We start from the raw sequence: 16,507 nt of genomic DNA, 5'->3' as shown, positions 1-16,507 counted from the left end.
CTAAATTATATGGACTTCCCAAAATTCATAAGCCTAACCTACCATTACGACCAATTGTGTCAAGCACAAGGTCACCAACAAGTGTTTTGAGTAAATGGTTAGTGTCAATCTGTAAACCACTTTTGTCTACACAAATTTCGTATATTAAGAATTCTTCGAATTTGGTTGAAAAACTGAAAATAGTAGAAATTTCTTCGAATTCTTTGCTTTCAAGCTTCGACATTGTATCAATGTACACTAATATTGATGTAGAAGCAGCCGAAACTCTTCTAGAAGGAAAGCTCTTAAGAAATTTGGATTTGATTAGTGGCAAAACAGATTTGGAAGTTTCTGTAATTATGAATTTAGTAAGGTTGTGCAATAAGTTCTCTTATTTTTTTCAATTTAGAGGGGGGTATTTCGAACAAATAAATGGTTTACCTATGGGGGCCCCTTTATCCCCTTTATTAGCTAATATTTTTGTGGAGAATATTGAAACAATTGCGTTAGATTCATATTTTTTAAAACATATTTTCTGGGGCCGATATATGGATGACATTATTTAAGTATGGGATTATGGTGAGGAGGAATTAAAAGGATTTTTGTAACATCTTAATTGTTTGGGAGGGGATTTAAAGTTTATCGTTGAATTGGAAGAGGATGGGAAACTTCCTTTCCTTGATGTTCTTCTTTTGAAAAATCAAAATATTCTGGATTTTAAAATTTACAGAAAACCGACAAATAACAATAGATTTTTGTCTTATAGTTCCGGTCACGCTCGCCAAGTAAAAATTGGTTTGATCATTTCTTTAACTGATTGGATCTTTAGTATTTGCTCTCCAAAATTTGTTGAGGAGGAGTTGTCTTTTCTAAAGAAAATACTAATAAGTAACATGTATCCAGAATGGTTAATTGACCAGACTTTTTCAAAAAGAAGAAAAAGGTTTCTAAAGATTTCTAAGAAAGTCGTGGAGCCAACTCGGGAGAGGAATGTTTTTTGTTCCTAACCATATGTACCCGGGTTAAGTGAAAAACTTAAAAGAATTTTACAAAGCAATGGTCTAAGGGTAGCTTCAAATAGTAATAATACTTTGGGTAGTTTTCTAAATTCGGAGAAGGATCTAACTTCATTGGGGCAACAAAGTGGGGTTTATCAGATCCCATGTACTTGTGGAAGCTCATATGTGGGACGTACTAACCAGAGTTTGGAAATGAGATTATTACAACACAAAGATTCTATTTCTTCGGCTTTAAAGCAAGTTTCTAAGTCTGAAGATTTCACTTCAGCCCTTTCAGGACATATTTTTAATTTTCCAGACCATTTTATTTTGTTCGAGAATGTCTCTTTGATTTCTAGGGATCGGGGTTTAAAGCAAAATTTTCGTGAAATTCTTGAAATAAAGAAAATCTTATTCAAGAATATTGCTTTGAATCGAGATACAGGTGAATATGGGCTGGACTCTATCTATGATAATTTATTAAAATCTGAGAGAGTAAAGTTCAATTCACCCAATGTAGTTGACCTTTGTCCAAATGTTATATCATTGAACGCTAATGAACCGAATCCAAGAAGGTCAAAGAGAATAGCTTCTGCCTTTGCTTTGAAAATAATTAGAGATTCAAATAATATGTAGTGTTATTTGATTTAGTATATAAACTTTTGTTTTAAATTGTTTTATTTTAGTTTTACTACTGATGACGGTCACTGTATATGTGACCGAAATATCTGGTATTTTTGTGAATTTCTATCATCACTGTCTATTAAAAGGATTTTATCCCTATTTGAACTTTTATTTATAGTGCAAATTTTGTTCTGGCCTTGGGAAGACATATATATATATATATATATATATATATATATATGTCTTCCCAAGGCCAGAACAAAATTTGCACTTTGCTGAAAAAATACAAATGAATGTCCATTGTCAATTTAATACACATATACTGATATTTAGTAATCAAAATGTTAATATTGTTTGATTTATTAAGGTTATAAAAGTAAAAACATTTATATTTTTTCAGTAAAGTGCAAATTTTGTTCTGACCTTGGGAAGGTATAGGGGTTTTGCGCCCAACTTCTCCCCGTGGATCCCTCCCCCCCGCCAAAACCAAAAGTCTGTATATTTCCCACTAAAAAACACTATACACAGACAACGGGCAAATTTCATAACTTTCAGCCCTATCCCCAGGGCTGTGGGGGTCACATTTTCCCCAAAGGTATAGTTGTTGAATTTTTCACCTATACAGAACAAATTGAATGAGTCCTCTTCCAATCTTTTAGGACCATTGGTTCGATACGATCATCCCTGAAAAAAAAAAAAAAAAAAAAAACGCATCCGTGATCTTCCTTGTGGCAAAAAAAAAAAATAAAGATTCCGCATTTTTGCTGATAGGAGCTTGAAACCTCTACAGTAGGGTTCTCTGATACGCTGAATCTGATGGTTTAATTTTCATTAAGATTCGATGAATGTTTGGTTCCCTCCCCCCTTTTTCGAAAATCATGCAATTTCTCAGGATCGTAGGTTTTGATGGGTAACACTAAACCTAATGGATCCTATTCTTTTAATTAAATAAAAAAACAAGTTTTTTTAACTGAAAGTAAGGAAAGACGTAAAAACTTATAACGAGTAGAAATTATTCCGTATATGAAAGTGGCTGCCCATCGTCAACGCCTCGCTCTTTACGCTAAAGTTTTTTATTAAAAAAAAAAATAAGAGTTGTGAGAAAGTCAAAATGAGAATTTTTTGACAAATTTTAAATGAGAATCGGAATTCTTTGTATGAACAATATTTGAATTCAGAAAATGATGAAGATTTCGAGTTATTAAGACTATCGAGAAATAAAGTGAACTATCTGAGAAGGAAAGCTAAGAAATTTCATTATGAGCAAAAATTACTTGAGAATCATGGTAACATCAAAGGAACATGTTGAGCTATTAATGAGATTATGGGAAGTAAGAAAAATTATGAGCTTCATGCACTTGAAATTGATGGTTTGGAAATTGCAGACAAACAAGCTATTGCAGATCAGTTTGGTAAGTATTTTTCAGAGGTTGGGGAAACTATACAGCAAATAGGTAGAGTATATAAGGATCAATTCCAGAAGGAGGAATTTTGTGACAATAGAGGAGAGGGCCTGAATTTTCAATTTGAGCCATGTACTATACTAATGATGAATTAGAAAAGGTGATCAACTTAACTAAATCTAACTCAGCTGGCATTGACGGATTGAAGCTTCGTGCATTCAGAGCAGTTATGATTTGCCTTCTACCCTATTTGCTTCATATCATAAACGTCTCACTACAAACTGGAACATTCCCAGTCGCCTTAAAAGAAGCGAACGTGATCTCATTGCATAAAGGAGGTGTGAAGTCGAACATACAGGCTTCCATAAGGGGGGTGCCGGGGGGGGGGTGCTTCTGCTCCCCTCCCACCCTGGCTGAAGTATGCTGCCTTAGTTTTATATTTTTGTTCTGAGATTTCTATTATGCAGCATTAAAAGTGCCAATTAGACCAGGTTTGCCCCCCCCCCTGGAATTCAGCTTATGGGTGCACATGGTTGATTTTAATATTTTATTACGTAGATTAGAATGTTTGGGCGTCAGAGATTTACATTATTAAATGATGTTATTTCTGGTCAGTATTTTATGAAAAATGGTGTTCCGCAGGGTTCTGTTCTAGGTCCACTGCTTTATCTTATTTATGTTGATACGATGAGATTCTACCTGCTGGGTGCTTGCCTTACTTCATTTGTAGATGATACTGCTCTTAATTTTTCTGGTCGTTGTGTTGAATCCTTAATAAAAAAGGTTAATAGTGTAATGGCTCAACGTTATATATATATTCATTAATCTTAGCCTTTTATCTGTAAATGTGAGTAAAACTAATTTTATGGTGTATAGTAGAGTGAGAACACCGACTGATCTTGGTGGAAAAATTTTATTGAGTGGAGAGCCATTGAATCAGGTAAATTGTGTACGACACCTTGGTTTTTATGTGGATTGTAAATTATCTTTGAAAAAGCACAGCGACTTAGTTGCTACTAAAGTGGCTAGAGGAGTTGGAGTTATTCGTCGGTTGAAAAATTTTCTTCAAAATATAATTTTACTTCTTTTATATCGTGCAATAGTTAATCCTTATATTTTATATGGTTGTGTTTTATGGGCAAGTAAATTCTACTCTAATTATAAACGTATCCAAATTTTACAAAATAAAATAGTTAGAATAATTGGAGAATATGTGAAAGTTTTCAATGATACAGCGGCATGCTATAGAAATTTAAAAGTGATGAATGTTGAACAGCTCAAGAATTATCAGGCTACAATTTTTGTGTCTCAATGTTCGGATGATATATTCCTAGATATATTTTCTCATTTTTATAAGAGTAATAGTTGCCTACATGAGTATAGTGCTAGAAATGTGGATAACCTTGCGATTGAGCATAGGCAGAGTACTTGGGCAGGATTTACGATTCGCTATTTGGGACCGAGTGCAAGGAATGTGCTTCTGGCGAGTATTAAGGCGGCTGAACATCTACAGCAATATAAGAAAAGATTATATAAGTATTTATTAGAGAGGATGAGGATCCATAGCTTGTGTAGTCTTTGTTTTTCTTTTAAAGTTTAATATATATATATATATATATATATATATATATATATATATATATATATATATATATATATATATATATATATATATATATATATATATATATATATATATATATATATATATATATATATATATATATATATATATATATATATATATATATATATATGTCTTCCCAAGGCCAGAACAAAATTTGCACTTTGCTGAAAAAATACAAATGAATGTCCATTGTCAATTTAATACACATATACTGATATTTAGTAATCAAAATGTTAATATTATTTGATTTATTAAAGTTATAAAAGTAAAAACATTTATATTTTTTTAGTAAAGTGCAAATTTTGTTCTGACCTTGGGAAGGCATAGGGGTTTTGCGCACAACTTATGTTAATTTCTGCTCGTTTTGAGTTTGACTTGGTTAATTATTGTAATTTCTGTTCGTTTTAGGTTTCATTTGTTTATCGATGCTGATTTGTGGTAGTTTCACACTTGGTAGATTATTTGATTTTATATTTGCTCATTTTTTGTTTAATGGAGTTCTTTACTTTTCTTTGAAAAACTTATTTTGTGGAAAAAGATTTTCTAATTAATTTCTGTTCGTTTTATATTGACATAGTCTTTTCAGGAAAAAGATAATAATACTTTAAATCTTTTCGTTTCTTAAGACTTTATAGTTTGGCCTGCTATTTGTATGCTGGAGAAAAATTTTCAGCAATTTTTAACCACATACACCCTTTTAAAAATCTGGACACAAATAGTACTGTTTAGTTTAGTTCATACCTCCTCTAGTTGACCTGAAATGGAAAACTTGATACCATTCGCAAAAAAATCTGTTTACTTTCTTTGATAGCTTGGATACACTTACGCTATTTTGATTTGGTTAAATTTTAAGAGCAGAAATGGGAGGGTTGGCGTGGGAGGGTGGGAGGGGGATTAGTTGCCCTCAAATCACTTTCAACTATTAAAAAGGTCATCAGCCTTTTCTATTTTCAATCGAATGAGCCTTTTTCGAAGTTCTCACGACAACTCCTTCGATACGAAGTGCCCTGGTCTAAACAACAACAACAACAACAAAAATAATACATTATACCCATTTCGATCTTTACTATAAAAATGTCAAGCCTTCCAATCACTTTCGACTATTAAAAGGGCACTAGGCCTTTCGATTTTCAATCTAATGATCCCTTTGGGAAACGACAATGCTTTCTATAAACACCTTATATGCCCCCAGGGCATAAATTAGAAGCCTTACCCTAAGGTCTGTTAGGGTGGTTGTCATCCTCTAAGACCGAATTTCCAGAACTTTCAACTACGTTAAACAACATGGCTATCTAAAATTTTGATTGGATGTGTTTGGGGAAAGGGTAGGCGTGAGAGGGGCAGTAGTCGCTCTCCAATCACTTTCAACTATTAAAAATGGCCCTATCCCTTTCAATTTCCAATCAAATGAGCCATTTTGAAGTTTCTACGACAAAACTTTCACTAAAAATCTTATATACCCCCAGGTCATAACTTACAACCCTTGGCCTGAGTGAGTAGAAAGGCCTCATGAGCTCGTGACATTACCACGTGGTTTATGGTTTTTGTCCAGATAGAAAATATCTTTTTGAGGAGGACACTAATGGGGGTCAAGGTCAATCGATCTGTTGTTGTTTGGCCACGTGTAATGACATGAGGGGTGATTTACATAATCGCTAGGGGAATGTATTGATTCACGAAGGGGAATTAAGAAACAAACATGGCTTCTTTGTTGTTTGGCTAGCCTAACCTGAGAAATTGATTTACATAATCGGCGGGGGAATGTATTGATTCACGAATTGGGAATTAAGAAACAAACATGGCTTCTTTGATCTTTAGGCGAACCTAACCTGAGAAATTGATTTACATAATCGGTGGGGGAGTGTATTGATTCACGAAAGGGGAATTAAGAAACATTATGGTTTCTTTGATCTTTAGGCTAACCTAACCTGAGAAATTGATTTACATAATCTGCGGGGGAATTATTGGTTCACGAAAGGGGAATTAAGAAACAAACATTATGGCTTCTTTAATCTTAGGTCTGAGGGATAAACGTTCTTTAGGTCAGAGAGAAAAATTAATATTTTAGTTTTAAATAGGGCTTCATTGATCTTTAGTGTCAGGAATTAGAAATGACATCACTTGTTATCTTGGAATTATGCGGGAGGCTAAAGAGACAGAAATTCTATTTTTAAATACGGCTTCACTGAGCTTTAAGTCGGAGAGATAAATTGATATTCTAACGAAACCTTAATAGTGTAGCTAGGAACATTTATGAGATGAAGAGATTAATGTAGGAAAGGGTTTCCTCGAAATTTCAAATACGTCAGCGCAGAGATGCCAAAAACAAAAGGAATACGCTGAAGTTACGATTAGGGATTATTTGGGCGAAACCGTTTTAGGGAATTATTTCGGCGAAACAGTTAGAGACATTTTAAAAGATGATTTAAAAGATGATTTTAGAAGAGGATTTGAGGGTGTTCGTTATAGTAAACAAGTTCCATTTGCACAGTGTTGTGAGGTCCCCTACCACAACCCAAAGAGTCCTCATACCCCACCCCAACCCCGAAGGGTCCTCATATCCCACCCCAACCCCGAAGGAAGCCCCCGGTCCTCAAAGGTCCACCCGGCTCCCAAAGGACCACCCGGCCCTCAAGGGTCCCCCAGACCCCCAAAGGACCCCCCCAGGCCCCAAAGACCCCCTCCCCCCTTGGCCCCCAAGGGCCCCCCTCCCTCTCCATCCCTCTCCTCCCCCCTCCTCACCTTCACCTCCCCCGCCCCTCCTCCCCCTCCCCTCCTCCCCCTCCTCTTCTCTTCCCTCTCCCATTTTTAATATTTTTATGCATTGAGACAAAGAAGGACCCCCTCCCCCCGCCCCCCTAAAGGGCCCCCGGCGCCCCAAAGGCTCCTGAGCCCCCATTTTAATACTTTTTTAAGGCTTTATTATATCTTTTCAGAACAAATTATTATTTTAGGGAATTATTTCGGCGAAACAGTTAGAGACATTTTAAAAGATGATTTTAGAAGATGTTTTAGAAGAGGATTTGAGGGTGAAACTCTGGGGTCGTTATAATACACAAGTTCCATTTGAACAGTGTCGTGAGGTCCTCTATCCCCAACCCCAAAGGGTTCCAACCCCCTCTACCCCAACCCCGAAGGAAGCCCCTGGTCCTCAAAGGTCCCCCCAGTTTTTTTGTGTGTGTGTAAGTTTTTGTGTGTGTGTGTGTGTAAGTTTTGTTTGTGTGTGTTTAAGTTTTTGTGTGTGTGTAAGTTTTGTGTGTGTGCAATGTAGCGAGTGTGTTTATTTTTTTTTGTGTGTGTAATTTTTTGTGTGTTTGTAAGTTTTGTGTGTGTGTAAGCTTTTATTTGTTTGTTATTTTTTGTGTGCGTGAGTTAGTTTGTTTGTGTGTGTGTAAGTTTTTGTGTGTGTGTGTGTGTGTAAGTTTTTGTGTGTATGTGTGTGTGTAACTTTTTGTGTGTGTTTGTGTAAGTTTTTGTGTGTGTGTGTAAGTTTGTGTGTGTGTGTAATTATTTGTTTTCTTGTGTTAGTTTTTTTGTGTGTGTGTGTAAGTTTTATTGTGTGTGTGTAAGTTTTATTGTGTGTGTGTAAGTTTTTATGTGTGTGTAAGTTTTTGTGTGTGTGTAAGTTTTTTTTTCCTAACTCCCCACTGACCCTCCCCCAATCCCTAGATCTATTTTTCCTAAAATATCAGCCTCCCGAATTTGGACTATAAGCCATGCCTCCCACTTTGTAACAAATGTTAACCATGTGAAGAAACTGACCTTGCAGATTTTTTGGAACACCAGGAAACTGTCTGCCCAAAGACTAAGGTAAAAACCAAGGTAAAAGACTACTCTTCTGACGTTTTCGCTCTGCCTATTTTTGCATAATAATGCAGAAGGTTTAAGTACGGATAAAATCTCTAAAACTTAGCTCAAGTAATTGGGGGCTAAATAGTAGCAGTAACAGAGGTTCATAGGCAAAATCTGGATCTACTCGGCTTGTCCGATTATAATACAATGATAAAGCTATGCTCAGATAAAAACTCGCTTGAAAAAAAGGAGGTCTCGCGATTTATATAAATAACAAAATTCCGGCTTTTAAAATAGATGCACCTGTGCTTGATGACTATGACGAGATTCTTTGGGTTTTTGCAAAGCCCAAGCGCCTGCCCTCCTATTAAAACGGTATTGCTATTTGTATTTTTTATTATTCGCCAGGGTAAAATAACAGTTCTCGAAAAGCGTTCCAGCAAAAACTTCAATTTAGCGCTGACTACGCACAGGGTTAATACCCTACGGGTGGTATGTTCCTGCTTGGTGACGCTAATGAATTACGACTAGAGTCTTTGGAAGCAGGATTAGGTCTGAAACAGTTAGTTAATTGCCAAATAACAAGCCGTGAAACGGCACTTTGCTACACAGCTACTAACTTGTCCCAGTTCTATAAGAAACTATCACCATTATGCCCCCCAATGGGAGGAAGCTACCACTTCACCCTGAGCTTCACCCTACAAGCAAAGTCCGGGTCATATACACTACTGAAACAACTGCGAGTCGGCCAATCACAAATGACAGATTGTTTAGTTTCGGTAATTGGCTCATGACTGAAAACTGAGAAGACATAAATTCTACGGCTAATGCTGATGAAATGGCCACTGCTTTTCAAGAAAAAAATCTCGGCAAGCTTTTTTTATTCTCCTCAAAAAATTAACAAAAGTTTTTCAGCAGATTGTCCATATGATACAAAGAAATCAAAGCAATAAGCTGTCTAAGCAGGAAAATAAGGACAACTTTATAGGAAAAAAAAACACAAAGAAGTGACTACCCTGAACAATAAAATCAGAGGAACGACCTACAAGGCAGAGGCAGTGTACTACCAAAGGGAAGTATCTCATTTATTGAACTCTAAGCCTGGACAGTAGTAAGAAATGGATAAAGCAAATGACAGGTGAAATGCATACTGGGATGGATTTTGGCTATGATGAGCTGGATAAAGAAATTGCGGATCGCCTAAAAACTCACCTGGCACTGATTGTTCAGTCACTTCCACCACTCAACTCGAAGAATTTTTCTGCTCCATCTCCGCATTTATTACCAAATCATCACAGAATCCCAAGTTTGCCTCAAATTGAAGAAGCTGAAGAGGACCAGTATTACACCTTTCGATATTCCTGTTGACCTCATTAAGGCTTCTCTGGAATTTCTGAACACTCTGTTAACTTCAATATTCAACAAGATCACAATATCAGGCAAGAATCCACAAAATGGGAAAAAAAGTTTCATAACCCCTATCCCCAAAAAAGAAGCCGCCTGAGATTTTACTGGTGTATGTCCTATTACAACGACTCCAAAATCTTGTCAAATATTTAAATAGCAAGCCAAATCTTAACTTTAAAAAAAATTCGAAGAAAAGAATTTTTTAAAAGGAAATTAAAGAGCCAAATTAAGCTGAAGCCGAGCATAAATAAAATAACGTAATAATTCAAATTTAAAACGACCAGAAGTCCCTATCAATAAAAAAAAGAGACTCAAAAGAGCAGAAATAACAAGGGATAAACGCATCAAACTTAAAACGAACAGGAATTACCACAAATTGGCGTAGGGCGCTCTCTAAACCAGCTAAAAGTCAGAGCGGCAATTTCACCTTTACTGACAGCAAAATATTCTTTATATATTTTGTCTTTTATGACATTAATATATCTAAAATTGTTGAGACTTTCAGGAATGAATATCATTATACTGTGTATTAAATACTCAGTCTACTTTCATTAGTTCTTTTCACTAATATTGGTTGTTATGGTGATTTTCTTTCTTTTTTGTTGTTGGTGTTTGCCAAATACATCCACACTGTTTCTATGTCAAAACTGTCAGAATATCAGATGACATCCAAGCCGTTTAGATGTTTTGTGAGGTAGGGGAGCGGACAGGTAGCACTACTATTATTTGTAAGCATATATTATTTTTAATATATAGATATATTGTTGTTGATGTGTTGCTGTTGATGTTATGACGAATAAAAACACACAGCTCAAAATCAAAATTATTTTCAGTAAAGCCGCAAATGGCCCTCTGAGTCTTAGAAAGCATAGAGGGCGTCGGAACTACTCCTGTTTGTGGTTATTTCTGTTCGCTTTCGGTAGGACTTGATATTTCTTTGTAATTTCTGTTTGTTTTGGGTCTTATCTAGTCAGTGAAAGTGATTTCTGTTTGTTTGAAGCTTGTATTACTGAGTAGATTTATTTCTGCTCTTCTTTGTTTTAATTTAGCTCTTTACTTTTTCTGAAGAACATCTTTTTATATTTAATTTAATTAATAGGGGAAAAATAAGTTTTGTACCTAAACTATGTGATTAGCTCGAAGTTTTTCGAAATTTTCAGTGACTGTTTTCAGGGTCGTTGTAGACGGGAGGAGGGTGCTAGAGAGCTTGGAAATTAGTGAAGGATTTTTTTTTGCTCGGATCAATTTGAAACTTACTGTAGTAAGTATTTTCGAAGACCACGCTGCCATTCCGTGACGACAAATAGCAGTTCAAACAGGGATAAATCTTTTTATTAGACAGTGAAAAAAGAAAAAAAATACTGGATGTTTCTATCGCATATACAGTGACCGTCATCAGCAGCTATACTGTTATTTATCTTTACAGCTGTAAGCCCTTGGGCCAAATGAAACTGGCGTAAAAGAATGTTTGAGGGAGTGCCCCCCCCCCACCAGAATTAAAAAAGACAAATCAAATCGGCTTGGAATGTATGTCCTAAAGCCCTTTGTCTAAGGTAACCCCAGTGCAGAAGGAAAAATTGAAAAAGAACATCATATTTCTGTAAACGAGGCCTGACAAACGGCAAGACAAGGGCCAAAAACGTTTCCCTGGGCGACCTTGTGTGGTATTGGTGATTAGAGAAACTCGGGAGAAGGCTTCTTCGATTACAAATTAAAAGTTCAAGTATCCCTTTTGAGGGTCGACAGTAAGTAGAGGGCAACCGACCCCTTCCCAAATGTTGAAAGGCCCACAGCCTCAGGGGCAAAGGCTTTGAATTATTTAAGTAACCCATTTGATCAAAGATAGGTAATCTTGATTTGATATTGGTACTCTTAAATGCGTTAATACTAACTGCATCAACAACAGTTGAAGGAAGCAAGTTCTGATTTCCTTGCGCTCGATTAGCAAAATAACTTTGACCATTTTCTTATTTCTTCCACCAGGGCAATTTTATAATTAAGATGTCAGGTTGAAAAGTAATGGCTAAAATAAAAAAAAAAAATAAATGTTAGAATTATTTTACATTGTTTAAGCCTTTAATTACTGAGAACGTATAAGGTCAGTTTTGCTTCTACAAAATTAAGGTGAAGGAAACTTCAAATAGTTTCGACGTTATTGATGAGTAAGCACCTCTTTTGTCTTTGTGGCAAGTCTTTTGATTTTGTCGATGGGCGAATGATTAAAGCTATCCATTGGATACCAATCACAAGTGCTATGTTGAACGATGGGTTGAACCAAGAATTTGAAACAAGTCGTAAAATTTTCAGGATTGAAATCATGGAAGCAACGCTTAACAGTGTGAAGACGAAAATTTGTGGCTTTTTCCAAAGGAGAATGATTGTTTTATAAACGAACTGAAATTTGTGTATATTGATAGTTGTGATGTTTTATAATAAGCTTTAGAATAGTTGTTACTGTTAATAAATAGGGATAATGTTTCAGTAAACATCGTGATGCTAGAAGCTGCGGCAAAAGTATTTGAATTGGAGTAGTGTTGGGAGGAATAGCGGTCGTAAGAAAAGTCATGGTAGCAACAGTTCTGCTTCTGCAAGGTTGGAATTGTCGTGATTGGATCTGGGGGTCTTGTTAATTGAGGTTGAATAATGGTAAACAAGTATTCGGGTTAAGAGCGGTAGATGTGGTTGAAGTGTCAGTGACAGGAGGAGTCGGACTGGGAGTTCTTGTGGTAGTAATAGTCAAGGGCAGAAATAGCCGCTAAAGGGGAGTTGTGCTTTGAGCTGTCCCTGTAGAAATGGCCTATTGGGCCTCTTGGTAAATCCGATTGAGTTTGTAGGATCGCCAAATTTACCTTAAAATGTCAAATTAGGAAAAGTGTCAGTACTTATATAGTCCATAAGCTTTACAGGCCTCTGGATTATTGCCTTTAGAACCCCGTACATTGAAACGGCCCTGATTCCATTCATTTCGGGTCAAGCTGATCATAGGCTAGAGCTGCCTAAGTAAAGAACGATGTGGGAACAATGTGTTTTTTGTTTCTCCATACCCGGGCACTTCGTATCGAAGGAGTCGTCGTAGAAACTTCGAAAAGGGCTCATTCGATTGGACATTGGATGGGCTAGTGCCCTTTTTAATAGTTGAAAGTAATTGGAGGGCAACTAGCCCCCCCCCCCCCACGCCTATCATTCCCCAAAACACATCCGATCAAATTTTGAGATAGTCATTAAAAAGTCATATTAAAAAGGGCATTAGCCCTTTGAATTTTCAGTCGAATGAGCTTTTATTGAACTTCCTACGACAACGCCTTCTTTAAAATCTTATATACCCCCAGGGTATAACTTAAAACCCTTGCCCAGAGGGATGTGAGGGACTGTCCTCCTCAAAAACATATTGTCTATCTGGAAATCAACTACGCTGAACAAAATGGCTTTCTCGAAATTTTGATTGGATGTATTTTGGGGAATTATGGGGGTGGGAGCGGGGGCTAGTTGCCCTCCAATAACTTTCGACTATTAAAAAGGGTACTAGCCCTTTGAATTTCCAATCGAATGAACCTGTTTTGAAGTTTCTACGACAACACATTCTATAAAAACCTTATATGTCCCCAGGGTATAACTTAAAACCCTTGCCCTGAGGGTTGTGGGTGAGTGTCCTCCTCAAAAACATATTTTCTATTTGGAAATCTACTACGCTGAACAAAATGGCTATCTCAAAATTTTGATTGGATGTATTTGGGGGAATGATGGGCGTGGGGGGGGGGGCTAGTTGCCGTCCAATCACTTTCGACTATTAAAAAAGGCACTATTCCTTTGAATTTCCAATCGAATGAGCCTTTTTTGAAGTTTCTACTACAGCGCCTTCTATAAAAACCTTCCATGCCCCTCGGTGCGTTGCATACCCTTCTTGCGTTAAATGTTTTAGTGGAGGGCCTACCTCACACGCATGTTTTCTAGCAGGATAACAGCTCCAAAGTATCAATCAACAATATCTAAATTTTGATTCGATAGATGTGAGGGGCTAATGGACGTGAGGGGCTAGTTGGCCTCCAATCACTTTCGACTATTAAAAAGGGCACTAGCCACTCCAATTTCCAATCGAATGAGCCTGTTTTGAAGTTTCAATGACAACACCTTCTATAAAAACCTTATATGCCCCACGGGCATAATTTAAAACCCTTGCCCTGAGGGTTGTGGGGGAGTGTCCTCCTCAAAAATATATTTTCTATTTGGAAATCAACTACGCTGAACAAAATCATTATCTCAAAATTTTGATTGGATGTATTTGGGGGATTGATGGGCGTGGGGGGGGGGTAGTTGCCCTCCAATCACTTTCGACTATTAAAATGGGTACTAACCCTTTGAATTTCCAATTGAATGAGTCTGTTTTGAAGATTCTACGACAACGTCTTCTACAAAAAAACCTTATATGCCCCCAGGGCATAACTTAAAACCCTTGCCCTGAGTGTTGTGGGGAGTGTCTTCCTCAAAAACATATTTTCTAATTGCAAATCAACTACGCAGAACAAAAAGGCTATCTCAAAATTTTGATTGGATGTGTTTGGGGGAATGATGGACGTGGGGGGGGGGGCGAGTTGCCCTCCAATCACTTTGGACTATTAAATAGGGTACTAGCTCTTTGAATTTCCAATCAAATGAGCCTGTTTTGAAGTTTCTACAACAACATCTTCAATAAAAAACCTTTTATGCCCCCAGGGCATAACTTAAAACCCTTGCCCTGAGGGTTGTGGGGGAGTGTCCTCCTCAAAAAATATTTTCTATTTGGAAATCAACTACGCTGAACAAAATGGCTATCTCAAAATTTTGATTGGCTGTGTTTGGGGGAATGATGGGCGGGGGGGGGCCTAGTTGCCCTCCAATCACTTTCGACTATTAAAAAGGGTACTAGCTCTTTGAATTTGCAATTGAATGAGCCTGTTTTGAAGTTTCTACGACAACGCCTTCTATAAAAACCTTATATGCCCTCCAATCACTTTCGACTATTAAAAAGGGTACTAGCTCTTTGAATTTCCAATCGAATGAGTCTGTTTTGAAGTTTCTACGACAACGCCTTCTATAAAAACCTTATATGCCCCCAGGGCATAGTTTAAAACCCTTGCCCTGAGGGTTGTGTGGGAGTGTCCTCATAAAAAACATATTTTCTATCTGGAAATCAACTATGCTGAACAAAATGACTATCTCAAAATTTGATTGGATATGTTTGGGGGAATGATGGGCGTGGGGGGGGGGGGCTAGTTGCCCTCCAATCACTTTTGACTATTAAAAAGGGCACTAGCCACTCCAATTTCCGATCGAATGAGCCCTTTTCAAAGTTTCTACGACGACTCCTTCGATACGAAGTGCCCGGGTATGGAGAAAAAAAAAAAACAAAAACACATTGTTCCCACATCGTTCTTTACTTAGGCAGCTCTAGCCTATGATCAGCTTGACCCGAAATGAATGGAATCAGGGCCGTTTCAATGTACGGGGTTCTAAAGGCATTAATCCAGAGGCCTGTAAAGCTTATGGACTATATAAGTACTGACACTTTTCCTAATTTGACATTTTAAGGTAAATTTGGCGATCCTACAAACTCAATCGGATTTACCAAGAGGCCCAATAGGCCATTTCTACAGGGACAGCTCAAAGCACAACTCCCCTTTAGCGGCTATTTCTGCCCTTGACTATTACTACCACAAGAACTCCCAGTCCGACTCCTCCTGTCACTGACACTTCAACCACATCTACCGCTCTTAACCCGAATACTTGTTTACCATTATTCAACCTCAATTACTCACAACAAGACCCCCAGATCCAATCACGACAATTCCAACCTTGCAGAAGCAGAACTGTTGCTACCATGACTTTTCTTACGACCGCTATTCCTCCCAACACTACTCCAATTCAAATACTTTTGCCGCAGCTTCTAGCATCACGATGTTTACTGAAACATTATCCCTATTTATTAACAGTAACAACTATTCTAAAGCTTATTATAAAACATCACAACTATCAATATACACAAATTTCAGTTCGTTTATAAAACAATCATTCTCCTTTGGAAAAAGCCACAAATTTTCGTCTTCACACTGTTAAGCGTTGCTTCCATGATTTCAATCCTGAAAATTTTACGACTTGTTTCAAATTCTTGGTTCAACCCATCGTTCAACATAGCACTTGTGATTGGTATCCAATGGATAGCTTTAATCATTAACCCATCGACAAAATCAAAAGACTTGCCACAAAGACAAAAGAGGTGCTTACTCATCAATAACGTCGAAACTATTTGAAGTTTCCTTCACCTTAATTTTGTAGAAGCAAAACTGACCTTATACGTTCTCAGTAATTAAAGGCTTAAACAATGTAAAATAATTCTAACATTTATTTTTTTTTGTTAATTTTAGCCATTACTTTTCAACCTGACATCTTAATTATAAAATTGCCCTGGTGGAAGAAATAAGAAAATGGTCAAAGTTATTTTGCTAATCGAGCGCAAGGAAATCAGAACTTGCTTCCTTCAACTGTTGTTGATGCCGTTAGTATTAACGCATTTAAGAGTACCAATATCAAATCAAGATTACCTATCTTTGATCAAATGGGTTACTTAAATAATTCAAAGCCTTTGCCCCTGAGGCTGTGGGCCTTTCAACATTTGGGAAGGGGTCGGTTGCCCTCTACTTACT

This window comes from Artemia sp. Qi Xiang Cuo, chromosome 10 (genome assembly GCF_049724085.1).
Source record: "Artemia sp. Qi Xiang Cuo chromosome 10, ASM4972408v1, whole genome shotgun sequence".
In the NCBI taxonomy this organism is placed as follows: Eukaryota; Metazoa; Arthropoda; class Branchiopoda; order Anostraca; family Artemiidae; genus Artemia; species Artemia sp. Qi Xiang Cuo.
The sequence above is the reverse complement of the archived record's forward strand: the minus strand, read 5'-3'. Positions refer to the sequence as shown.